This window comes from Puntigrus tetrazona, chromosome 11, assembly GCF_018831695.1.
Source record: "Puntigrus tetrazona isolate hp1 chromosome 11, ASM1883169v1, whole genome shotgun sequence".
NCBI classification, from domain to species: Eukaryota; Metazoa; Chordata; class Actinopteri; order Cypriniformes; family Cyprinidae; genus Puntigrus; species Puntigrus tetrazona.
Genome location: NC_056709.1, coordinates 17564171 through 17577795, shown reverse-complemented (window position 1 = coordinate 17577795; position 13625 = coordinate 17564171). Strand labels below are relative to the sequence as shown.

Below are 13625 nucleotides of genomic sequence, written 5' to 3'. Positions count from 1 at the left end.
TTTTCACTTATTATTATGTCTGTGAAAAAGTTTCTTCTAGACACAAATAAAATGTTACTTAGCAACATTTTCTGACAGTTTGTGTCTTATGTGATAGCCTAGCTGCTGAAGGCATAGTTAAAAAAAACCCTGCCTGTCTTCTGTGGAACACAAAAGAACATATAATAATATAAAGATGTGTTGGTTACCGCTGATTTCCATTGTACAGATGGAAAAACCCCACATGCACTTCCCAAAATATATTTACGTTCCACAGAGAAAAAGGTCAGAGACTTGTAGAGACATCAAGGTGAACTTTTTTTTAAAGTCGTCTAGCTGTTTTACATTAAAAGGGTTCAAATATTACATATGTTAATGAATGTGCAAAATTGTCTGCTAATGAAATATGTCTGGTTTTTAATGTCAAATATAAATAACGAACTGGCGCCCTCTATGGACCGAAACTTAAAAACTATTTGCGCTCAACCAGACCCTCAACCAACAGCCAGACTCCAACTATTAAAAACGTGAATTGTTTTTATTATAAAACCATTAACTAATAGCGATGGACAATCACTAGAAGGTTTAAAAAAAATGTTTATTTAGAAATGTTAAAAAGTTACGCTCGACTAAAATGTCCAGCACATAAACGGAAGGATATAGATAGTTGTACGTTCTAGTTTTATACTAACTTTAAAACGCGAGACGTTTATAAAAGTGACAGTATCGTAACGTGCAACAGTTCTCCAGGCGAGCCGCGCCCACTGAACTCCAGACTCCTCCTCCGGTGTGACTGTACGTGCCCTGCGTCTCTGCGCTCCTCTCTTTCCCCAACACACCAGACACATCCAGACCACAGACATGGCTCCGTAAGGGTGCACATGGCGGCTAGCAGCCATGAACCAAAAAACAACTCACCAAAAACTACAGATGCATCTCCGATTTGACTGATTTTCGATTGATCAACTTCCACATCCGCCGCAATATTCTTCAGTCCGGTTTTCAGCATTCGGGAGAGGGCTGCTCGCTTGCAACTCTCTCTTGTCTCCATTTCCTCCAGACAATTTTACGTTCTTACTCAACCCGAAATAACAGTAGACATCATATTGTACAACAACAATCATGGGTGTGCAGGGTTTCCAGGAATACATAGAGAAGCACTGCCCCAATGCCGTGGTGCCGGTGGAGCTCAGAAACTCGCCCGCGGGAGTCTGGTTGGCGGCGGCCGGCAGAGACCCCCTCAAACACCGCTCCGGCTGCTAGTGGACGCCGAGAACTGCCTGCACCGGCTCTACGGCGGCTTTTACACCGACTGGGTTAGCGGGGGCCAGTGGAACCACATGCTCGGGTACCTCGCCGCCCTCGCCAAAGCCTGTTTCAACGGCAACATCGAGCTGCTAGTGTGCTTCAATGGCGCCCTGGAGAAAGGCCGTCTCCACGAGTGGGTCAAGCGACAGGTGAACGAGAGGCAGACCGCCCAGCAGATCGTCAGCCACGTCCAGAACAAGGGTACCCCGCCGCCCAAGGTCTGGTTCCTGCCCCCGGTGTGTATGGCCCACTGCATCCGCCTGGCGCTCCTCAGGTTCCACATCGGGGTGAGTAGCGACATATGCAGCCATTAGCTTAGCAGAACCAGACCCAGATCAAGTGAAGTGCTCGTTTTACAAGACAGCAGGAGGTCAGCTAGCAGGTGGCCTAGACAGCTTTTTTTCTTTCTTGTGCATTTACATAAACAAAAACAGTATAAGATCGCGTGCTGGTCTTAAGCGGGTCTCTCAGCCTAACCAAGCTGAAAAGTTCTCCAAACCCGTCTGAAACCAGCAATTAGACCAGACTGGCTAATCAAACTAAGCTGTCAGTGAAACGGTTTTGTTCAGATCTGAATCGAGACTTGGCCTGCCTGGTGTTCGTCATGTAAACAGACATGTCCAAACTAAGATGAGCAGCTGGTTTATGCTGGTCTCTCAGCCTGGCCGAGATGAGAAGTTGCCAAAACCAGCAAGTAGACCAAACTAGGCTTGCATTATTCACATGTAAACCAGTGTAGGTCTTAAATCATGAAGCATGTACGTGTTAAAACCAAGATTAGCATCTGGTTTGTTTTTTCCCCTGATTGAGTGAGTGAAGCAGTTCGGTACCTTTCTAGAACCAGACCGGCAGATGATGGTTTGAGATGTTTTATTTCTTTTATTCAGGCGTGCGGGGAACACGGAGATGTCGGCAGCATAGGACGTAACTGTCACCTTAGTTCATGAGCTGGTGTTTTAGAAACGTGTTTAAAAGCAAATCCAAAAGTGTGCCAGTCTTTTAATGTCACATATTTGAATGCACCTAACAGTTAATGCAAAATCTAAAATACTGCACATTTTTTACCCCTTTGGTTCGTAATTATATTACAGAAGAATCAAAGTTAACCGATTAAAAGCAAGCACACGAGAATAGACACAAAAAAGACAAGATTTAAAAATCGAGCAATGCGGTATTGAGCAATTATTGGATATATAGTACTCAAAATATTAAATATTTTCTCCTGCATCTTCGACAATAATTCTAGATGCAATATATATCTACGCATTAGTAACCTAATGAAGTAACAACCAAATACAAACCTCTCAGAATAGAATAAAACATGCATTTGTGTGTGGATGCTGAAATGAAGCCATGTAGTAGTAGGTTGTGCTGGCAAAAGGAAGCGCTACCTCTGCTCCGCTGTGATTGGCCGATGTGCCACACTCTTGTGACACAAGAATAGTAAGCACTGCTCTGTGATTGGCTGCATGCTCCTGCGTCACTTCAGCTGAGATTTAGCAGCCGTACAGGCTGTGACTAAGTTTATTGGCCCTGTTTTGAGCAGGGAGACACATGATGAATTTGCATTTATTTATTTAGTTCATTTTTTCAGAGGACTGTCGGCGTAAGTGTTTTTGGATCGTTGATATTTGATATTGATACTACTAGGATTTTCTATCCACTTATGTCCGTGCTCGTAAACATCGGATCAATTGAGACTTTCATTTCAACGTGGGGCAGAATATCATTGTGTTAAAAATGTATGTCGCTTCCTATCAGTTAAAGCCCAGTGAACATCCTCTTGCACAATGCATAGTTTTAAAAAAGAATCATCTCTTCATTGATCTGTTCAAATAGTGCTAATCGACAAAGCGTTTGAGAAAGAAACCATTGTATGATGCAATTAGAAATAACATTTCCCAGACTAATCGTGCCCCCGCATCCTTTCATGGAATCTGTGAAAGCCTGCAGTATGGTCAATTTCATCAATGTAAATTTGTTTTTCTAATGAGCCTTCCTGTAATTTGCTTTCTCACTCAGGTTGTCCAGACCATCGAGGATCATCACCAGGAAGTGATTGCCTTATTTCGAGAAAATGGGTTCCATGGCCTGGTTGCCTATGACTCTGATTATGCCCTGTGCAACATCCCATACTACTTCAGTGCCCATGCTCTCAAACTTAGCCGCAACGGCAAAAGCCTCACCACCAGCCAATACCTGATGCACGAAGTTGCCAAGCAACTTAATCTCAATCCAAATCGTTTTGTCATTTTTGCTTCACTTTTAGGTAGGTCTGTTAGATTGCTTGTCAGTTTTCAAGTCACCTACATTGGCCCTCTTTGCCTAATGCATGCTCTTAGTCCTACTGAGAAAGATTCAGCTGTGCGTGTTTCTGTAAATACAAAATAGTTTTATTGTTGTAATGTTGCAATGTTATATACATAAGGTTACTAAAAAGATTTCTATTTAAAAAAATCGTGTTTACGAAAAATACTAAAGCGGTGTGATTGTTTATAATAATAAAGGGAATTTTTATTTGAGCAGCGAGCTAAAAATAGTAAATTCTTTTTTTTTAAATAATAATAATAAAAATTTATTATAAACAATGCTGCAGTTTTTAGTGTCGAACTTTTTATGCATTTATTTTTGGATCAAATAAATGCTTCCTTTTTGATAAAATGTAAGATAAGGCGAGTAAAATTATGCGCAAGCCATTTGTGAATGGATTTATTTATTTAGTATTTATTTAACTATATTAATTCGTTTTTTTTAATTTATTTTTTTTAAGGCACTTATAATGAATTGTAATGAAATTGAAGGTGTGTGCTTCTGCGATACATAATTAACTAAATTACATTTTCATAGGGAATCACATACTGCCTGATGAAGACTTGGCTGCCTTTCACTGGAGTTTACTTGGCCCTGAGCACCCTTTAGCATCCTTGAAGGTAAAACCATTTATTAAAAAAAATAAATTGTCATTTACCTGTTTATATAATACCCGAGTAGACAAATAGCTATTTAAGAAATTCAAACGTGCATTCAGCCTTGCTCCGTTCTTGTTGAATGTTCTGTTTTGCTTGTAAATGCATCACACAATGGAAATAAATGCGTTGTGTATAATAATTCAAAGACTTCAAGTTTTTTCTACATTGACTAAAACGTGTTTAAAGGGTGAAAAAAATAAGACTTCAGTTCTCATTAGATTCCCTCAGATATAAGCCTCTGTGACCAGTTTCCTTGACAACCAGATTGAAATGAGGTCTGGCAAATAACTTATCAGGACCATGAAAAATCACTTCGGCATTGTCCTCAACACGTACCCTTTTGGCGTTTAAATACTCGTTCTTTGAAGTTGGTCTAAACAGTCGAGCACTGTGATTGTAAAGGAAAGAGTTGAGCCGAGTAATGGCTTCATGCGTAACCTTCTGTTATCTTCTTTTAGTGTTGGTGTTGCTTGACAGATGGCTTTATTGATTCACTGTGCGCTAGAATAGAGTGGGTTATACTCTATTTTAACACCTGGCTTTTTTTTACTTTTTGTGCTGTCACTCTCAGTTCATTTTAGCATATGTCTGTGTTTGTGCCTATAGTTGACAATTACTTGTGCAAAACCCCCGCGGCAGTTTATGATAGGCGTTGTCAGTTAAGCAGATTAATCTAATGTGTGTTTTTGTAAATTTGTCACGCTGTACCTAGTCAGATATGTACTCCTATGATGCCCATCACATTTTAAGCAGAAGGAGCTTTTGCTGGGGGTGTGATGGGTTGTTTTTCTCTGACGCAGGTCCGTGCCCACCAACTCTCGTTCTTCCTCCATGTGATGTTGTCATAAGAGCCGTGGCAGACTATGTCCGCAACCTACAAGATGTCCATGACCTGGAAGCTATCGCTAAAGACATATTCAAGCACTCCCAGGTAACGCACCGTTGTTGCACATTTAACAAGATAAATAAACCCCAAAATTGTACGTTTTATCACCCTTTACTCAACCCCATGTAGGGATGCATAATTAATTGGAAAAAACTAAATTGTGATAGGGCTGTAAAAAGCAAAAAAAAAGGATTTAAGCAATATCACATAAGCAATACACACGAGTAGGCGTGAGATATGGCTGTATATTGACACGCTGTGAATCACAGTTTCACTATAAAAGTCTTTACCGCTGACTCAGGCCCCGTGCACATGAACGCAGCTTTTTCTACACTGTTTGGCCAATGTCGGACAGTGTTACCAACTTCTTTCAATGAAAAGTAGCTAAAGCTAGCTTGAAAAGTTGCTAGATGATGTCAGCGATAATAAGCCTTTTCTTGACGTCAATACATCATAATATCTCGCCTCCATGTCACATACTGTATTTTAATGCAGCCAAATTCTCAATATAATTCAATATATTAATTATAAATATGAATAGATTCAATTCTGTGTGTGTGTGTAATTTTTAATATATATATATATATATATATATCACACGCACGCACATGCACATGAAAGTCATTTTGTTTCAACATTTGGATGAGTAAAGGATGCCAAAATGTTGGTGGAACTACAATCTTTTAAGAGTTGTGGACGCTGTTAATTCTGTTGCTTTGCATTCTAGTCTCGAACCGATGACAAAGTTGTCCGTTTCAAAAAAGCAGTGGAGTATTACGCCACCGCCAGCAAGCCCCCTCACTTTCCCCTATTTAGGTAAGATTGTCTATATTTTTGATTTTCCCTCTCTGACAGAACGACATCTGTTCTTGTTAAGTTCTTGGAGCAGGACAAGTGTACTAATGCTCGCCCGGTGTTGTGTTTTCCTGTCTGTGTTTGAGGCCAGGTTTAAGAGGCACCCTCTGTCTCTTTCTTAACCGTCTCTCAGTCTCAGCCCTCACAGTAATGTGAGAAATTTTCCCACTTGCCTCAGACCTTGTGTGCACTTGGATTGGCCGCTGTGCCCTGTGCATACAAATGGGCTTCTTTAGAAAGGACTCTCGCACAGGGAGCCGCTAGTCTGGAAAAACTCTCTTTAGCTCGCCTGAAAACTTTCAACAGGTTCATTGAAAGGATAGTAGTTGAACATTATGGGATGAGAGAATAAAATTCGGCATCTTCCAATTAGCGAGAGCATTTTTGACACATTATAGTGGTTGTCTTGTAGAACTGTAATAGTCCTTTGATCAAATTAAGACTTTTTGGGTGATTTTTTAAATGATCTGGTGTTGCTGGAATGGTATGGATGCGGGCTGTATTTCATATACCTCACTGCGTCTCTGTGCCTACACACATTTTGAATGCATCAAGGTCAGTTTCCATGGTGGGTGGACATGCGGTATAACGAGAATCTCAGGGCTTTTTTAGCATTAAAAAAAAATATGTATCTTTTCTGGGAATGGTTGTTTTTCTTTCCAAGTTTCTCTACATGTTTTCAGTTTTTGCTCCAGAGATTGAACCGGGCTCTTTTTTTTTTTTCTCGTTTGTATGCCCACAGTCAGACCAAATCAGATGGGATTGCCAGCAGCACCGCAAATGCTTAACATTCCCGCAAGCCTGGGGTGAGTAAAATTTCACCATTACGGTCTACAGAGAATGACTCGCGACTGACACGTACACGCGTTTCTGTTCTTTCTCCCAGGTCCAGCATGGCTATTCCGACCCTCCGTTGGCGAGCCTGTCCATGATGTGGACCCGCCAGGTAAAGGGCTCCTAGAACAGAATAGCTACAGCAACATTCCTAATGACGGAAGCAGCACACGCCGCTCACGAGAGGTTGTCCCCATCAACTCTGCTCACGGCAACTCCAACCACACAGACCCAGCCTTCTTCATCACCTCATCCACATCCTCGTCCTCCGAGAATGAAGAAAACACAGGCTCCACTGCCAAGTGAGTAATCGAGAACAAGGGAATTTAAACTTTAAAACCACTAAAAATTCGTTTAAATGTAATCTTTTGTAAATTACAAAATCAGTATCCAGCTTTTCATCAGCATCCAGCCTAAATTCACTTGTAGCACTTAAAATGTTTTGTTTAATTTACTCAGACAAAATATCTTAATCTGTTACTGGGAAAAATACGAAAATATGGGTTATTGGTATCTGGCTGAATTTTAATATTGGTGAATCCATTTCATTCTGAAATGCAGCCATGTAAGTGACCATAAGGGATGGGACAAACAGAGAAACCAGATGGACAACATCCCAGAAGGAGACCATGGGGACCAAAATCAAGTGGGTCGACATTTTAGCTCTGTGTTAAAATATTGCATGCCTGTTAAAAGATAATTTGGTAGACAATCGTGATACAATAATGTTATGTCCATTTGTATTCTTTCATTTCTCTTTCAGTCTGATCCTTCTGTGACCTCCTGTAAAACCAAGGCCCAGAGGGGAAAGGTCACATAGGGGTCAATGCCCAAATTCCATCCCTCCTTTCTATGCCAACGAGAAATCACATGGATATTACCACCCCCCCTTTACCAGTGGTGGCACCAGAGGTGCTACGAGTCGCTGAGCACAGACACAAAAAGGGCCTCATGTACCCATATATTTACCATGTTCTTACAAAGGTCAGCTTTTAGTTACTAGCAATTCCGTTGTAACTTTGAAACTGCCGCTCGTTACACTGTTACGGTTAACGGTGTTTGATGGTTATTTTTTGCAGGGTGAGATAAAGTTATCTGTCACCATAGAGGATGAAGCTAACAAAGACCTGCCCTCTGCGGTGCAGCTGTACCGGCCAGTACGTCAGTATGTTTACGGGGTGCTCTTCAGCCTGGCAGAGGCCAAAAAGAAGGCAGAGAGACTTGCCATGAGGAGAAATCGCCTCCCCGATTGTAAGTAATACAGAAATACCCAGCTAAATTGGAACAATCCAACTTTTTAAACAATCGTAAGTAACACTAATAAGGAAAATTGTCTCTAACAATTGTCTTTGTTTTTGGAACCACCAGTTTTTGTGTTTTCGAAGTACTTAAGCAATTTGGTAAGCTATTGGCAATTTGGCAGATTTATGAATTACAACATTGTTACATAACCTTCTTGGAACAGCCATCTGTTTAGTGTAATTACTATTCATGAGGCATACCTTTACCAATCCATCTGCATCTACGTCATCGCAGCACATTGCATCTTCTCTGATGTTATGATTCAAAATTTCAAAAATAGGGCGTACATAAATATAGCCTTTGATGCAGATATGGTGTTAAAAAAATAAACAATGAGAAGAAAAATAGCTGCTCAGGAAAAGGCATTTAAATGAGTAAAATAGCCTAACCTGTGTAGTCACAAACTATTCTGAGGTCTAAATCAACTGATAAATGTTACTAATGAATTGTTAGTTATTTTGACATGATCTGTTCTCAATTCTCAACCTTGTTCTCAATGCCTAAAATTTCTCCTGGGGCCTGTAGATGGCTGATTTAATTATTCAGAGAGTGCACTTGAGTGTTGACATTAGCTTGTTATTCTAGGTTGTAACTGGGCACATTCATTTCGATAATTACCATCATTCAAAAACTAATATTAGCTCTGTTAATATTGACATCCTTTTTTTTCCTGGTTTGATATTAGAATACAAGATATGGAAATAGAAGAGGGAAACACTGTTATTCAGAATTGTAATTTTTTTTTTTATTAGCCAAACCTTTCAAAGCAGATCCACTATGAGCTCAGGAGTTATACTGTATATGCTATTATGACAGGAGTAGGCAGAAAAAAAGATTTATCGAATTCATAGTGGAAAAAACTTAACTACCAATTCACCAATCTAAATATTTTTGATATAATATGAATTTTTTTATAAATGTATTTGGCAAATACCTCAGTTAAGCTTTTTTGATCCTATCTTTGTAGATCCAACTGTTATAATAAAAGAATGGGCTGCTTACAAAGGCAAATCTCCACACACCCCTGAACTAGTGGAAGCTCTACCCTTCCGGGAGTGGACCTGCCCAAACCTGAAGAAACTCTGGCTGGGCAAGGCAGTAGAGGACAAGAACCGGAGGATGAGGGCTTTCTTGGCCTGCATGAGGTCGGACACTCCAGCTATGCTAAACCCTGCCAATGTCCCCACACCTCTTATGGTGCTGTGTTGCGTTCTACGGTGAGAATCGAAACCATTTTTTGAGACATAAAAAACATTGTGAAATATTTTTAAATGGTTTCTAGAATTACAAATGGTTTAATCCATTGCAGAAAGGGCCTTCAGTATCAGCTCTTCAGCTCTTGTGTTTTCACTCCTTTGTGTTTTACCTCAGGTTTATGTTACAATGGCCAGGAGTAAGAATTTTGCGTCGTAACGAACTTGACGCTTTCCTAGCTCAAGCACTTTCTCCTAAACTTTATGAGCCTGACCAGCTGCAGGACCTGAAGGTGATTTATGTAGGGAATGGTGCATGAGGAGTGTCCAGAGAATACCCACAATCCCACATTAAAGGCCCGTTCACATCAAGGCATATGTGACTAAACATCATGAAAATAAAAACTCTCAAAATAAGAATTTTTTTTTCTAAGGAACATGAAATTTGGCCAATATGATAACAGTAACAAAAGTAAAGAAAGGGATGTGTGCTATAATTATAATTGACTTTTAGTTGTGTTCCTTCAAAACAATATTTTTATTTCAATCTAACTCTTAACAGAATATTTATTAATATAATATTAATAATTTAACTTCAACCATTTGTAGTTTGGATGCAGAATTAAAGGAATAGTTGACCCCAAAATGAAAATTGTCATCATTAATTCTCAAGTAGTTCCAAACCTGTATTTCTTTGTTTTTCTTGTACACAAATGAAGATATTTGGAAAAGTTTAAAACCAGACTGTTTAGACCCAGACTGGGTCACCATTGATTTCCATAGTAGTAAAAATCCTATAGAAGTCAATGGTGACCCAAAACAGCCTGTTTACAAACTTTTCAAAATATCTTCCTTTATGTTTAGCAGAACAAAGTAATTCATATAGGTTTGGACCTATTTGAGGTTGAGTAAATCATGGCAGAATTTTCATTTTTGGGTGAACTTTTCCTTAATTTTTAAATACAAATGTTTTAGCCTCTGAAAGATTTAAATATATTTAAAATATATTTAAAATTATTAAGAATACTGTTAAGGAGTTAATAGATAACATATATATTTTTAAAGGAACGCCACTATTTTTTTCTAATTTCAACTTCCCTAGAGGTAAACAGTTGTTTAACAGTTGTTGAATCCATTCGGCCAGTCTCCGGGTCTTGTGGAGCACTTAGCATAGACCATTGCAGCTTAGCATAGATCACTGAATCTTTGAGAGCATAGCTCCTAGTCATATCAGCCTAGAAAATCACAACTTTTCATTTTCCGTCAATCTTAGTACACAATGTATCTACGAAAGTGTCAAGTTTAAATATCGAAACTCTCGTTATTTTTGAGCGAGATGCCAATGGGCTAATCAAATTCAATGATCTATGCTAAGCTGCTGCTAAAAGTGCTTCCACCTGACCCAGAGATCGGCTGAATGAATTCAAAAACGGTAAAAGTCAATTGTTTAACTCTGGAGGAGTTGGAAAATGAGCCCATTTTCAAAAACAGTGGCATGTTTCTTCAAAGATCGTGTATGATGTTTCACATTCAGATTTGGTGTGAATGGCCCATAGTTCTTTTTAATTTAGTTTATTTATTAATCTGTAAAAGATATATTTGTACATTAATGTATTTAAAGCAATACATTTTAGGTATTTTTTTTTTCTGGATACTTCTTACTTTGTAAGAACTCTTGCCAGGCTGATTGGCCTTAATGCTTTGTAAAAGCATGTTTTCATCTGATAGTCAGCTTTGCGGGAAAAGACATGGCATTTGAGCAACCTGAGTGCTAGGAATGTAGTCTTTTTGTGTAGATGGTTTACTTAGCGAGCTGAGCTGCTTTTTTCCCCTGCTTATTTCAGTCTGTGGCTATGAGCCCATAAAAAAAAAAAAAAAAAAAAATGTAAACCATCCACACAGCAGGCTGTGCTGTGTCGTGGCTGTCCATGTCTGTCAGTCTGTCGATGTACTTGCTTTTCGCTTCGCTGCTGCCATTGCTGGTTGCTCTCAATGGCTAAATTGGCTGGATTGGTTTGTGCATTTAGTCTACATGTATGGATAGATGTGTTCATGCTTGCTTTGTGCTTTGGCTGAGGGGGGGAAGGGGTTGTAATCTGCTGGGTGGTTTAACATGTAGCTGCTTATTTAACCTTAAGAGCTTTGTTTGACTGTCACTGCATCTGTCGCCGGCAGATTGATAACCTGGATCCACGCGGTGTTCAGCTGGCTGCTCTTTTTATGAGCGGCGTGGATATGGCGCTGTTTGCCAATGACGTGTGCGGGCAGCCAATTCCCTGGGAACACTGCTGTCCATGGATGTATTTTGATGGCAAGCTGCTACAGAGTAAACTCATCCGGGCCAGCAGGGACAAGGCCCCACTCATTGACCTCTGCGATGGTCAGGTACAACCGGCACAGCACCGCTGTGTTTTTTTTTTTTTATGTTCATAAGAGGTTCAAAGCCATTACTGACAGAATGATTTAACACTGACCTCAAACTGACACACTAGATTGAAGTACTACAGCAGAAAAGATTGATGATAGAATGGTGTGATGGGGATGGATTGAAACCAATTATGGCTTCAGTACGTTACCAGCCTCTGGTCCTTTTTTTTTTTTTTTTTTTTTTTTTTTTTTAGATCGAGACCAATTTTGGCTTTGGTACACAGCAGACTTTGGTACTTCATTATTGATACTGATACCTGAGGCAACAAATAAACAACCTTGGGTGGCTGAGGAAATTCAAGAATGGATGTCAATAGATTTAGTAATTCCAGGTCAATAATAACAATAGTAATAATGCTAATTATTACTATATAAATTTTTTTGTTATTATTTCATTCATTTAGTTTCTTTTTAAAGAGTAAAAGGAACATTTTAAAAAAAATCATTCCAAAAATAGTTTTTTGGTAAATCATATTACTACTATTATTAATCATATTACTACTAAAGTGATTAATAATATTTCTAGTACTGCTGTTCAAATGTTTGAGGTCAATTAATACTTTATTCTGTGAGTTTGAATTATTTTGGCAAGTAATACGCATACATATAGATGTATTTGGAGGTGAAATGGTAATTGTTTAGCTTGTAGTCTTTAGTGCACTTTCATTTATGGTGCCTCTAGCTCATTGTAATTTATTGCTCAGCTGTTAAACGTTAATCCACAGTGTTGTATTAGTTATACATATACATATATACATACATACATATATATATATATATATATATATATATATATATATATATATATATATATATATACATATATACATATATACATTTTTATTAATTAACTTTTTTATTTTATACATTTTTTTAAATGAAAAGTTGCATGTTTCGCCTTGTGATCCCAGACTGAATTAGTTGCCAAGGTGGAGAAGATGCGTCAGAGTATCCTGGAGGGTCTGAACTTCTCTCGGCCACCCCAGCCGATCGCATTCCCCCTCCACCCCCACACGCAATGCCTTTCTACCCCCCCAACAGCACCTTCTACCTCCACCTCCTCTGCCCCCACTGCAGGGTAGAGGCAGGGGCATGCCTGGTAAGGATGATTGCTAGACTAATTGGCACATACCAAACAGCCTTTTATTAGTAATTGATTATTTCATAGTTCAGTTGTGATGCTGTTTTAGAAGTTACATGTTAATGTAATGTTTACTGCTAGCTTTTAAAAGTGAGAAACAACCACTGAGTGGCTTTGTGAACTTGGTCAATCAGTTATTAAAGTTTTTGTTAATTTCACTCCTCTGAAGTAGGGCTTCAAGCCATCCCCTCACAGGGTGGTAAGCTCGAGATCGCAGGCACAGTGGTGGGTCAGTGGGCTGGTAGTCGTCGTGGAAGAGGAAGAGCCTCATTTCCCATACAGGTGGTGTCAGTTGGTGGACCAACCAGAGGGTAAGCATTACATTTTCAGTCATTTTTTTACTGCCTATTTATAGATAAATTCCTGTATTGAAATGTGCGTAAATGCCTTTAATATCATGTTTAATACTTTTGTATATACTTTTTTATTTTTGATCATTTAAATCGATCTTTTTTTCGTTGAACAGTCGTCCAAGAGGCGTGATTTCTACTCCTGTTATAAGGACCTTTGGTCGAGGAACCAAATACCACACTAGAGGGTTCAAGAGTCAGGGAACATACCAGGTGAATCTTAATGTTTCCTACATTTAAACCCCCAAAAAAAAAACAGAATAAATATGCCGAATAAATAGTTTTAAAAGATATAAAATAGTTTTTACGTTTTTAATATATTTTATAGTATTATTGTATTTTTGATCAAATAAATGCAGCCTTGGTGAGCACAAGGTACTT

General features: G+C 39.0%; 1 pseudogene; it reads left to right on the top strand.

Moving 5' to 3' along the window:
• Window positions 1–619: 619 nt before the first annotated feature.
• LOC122354600 overlaps window positions 620–13625 on the top strand; it is a 13615-nt pseudogene continuing 609 nt past the window's right edge.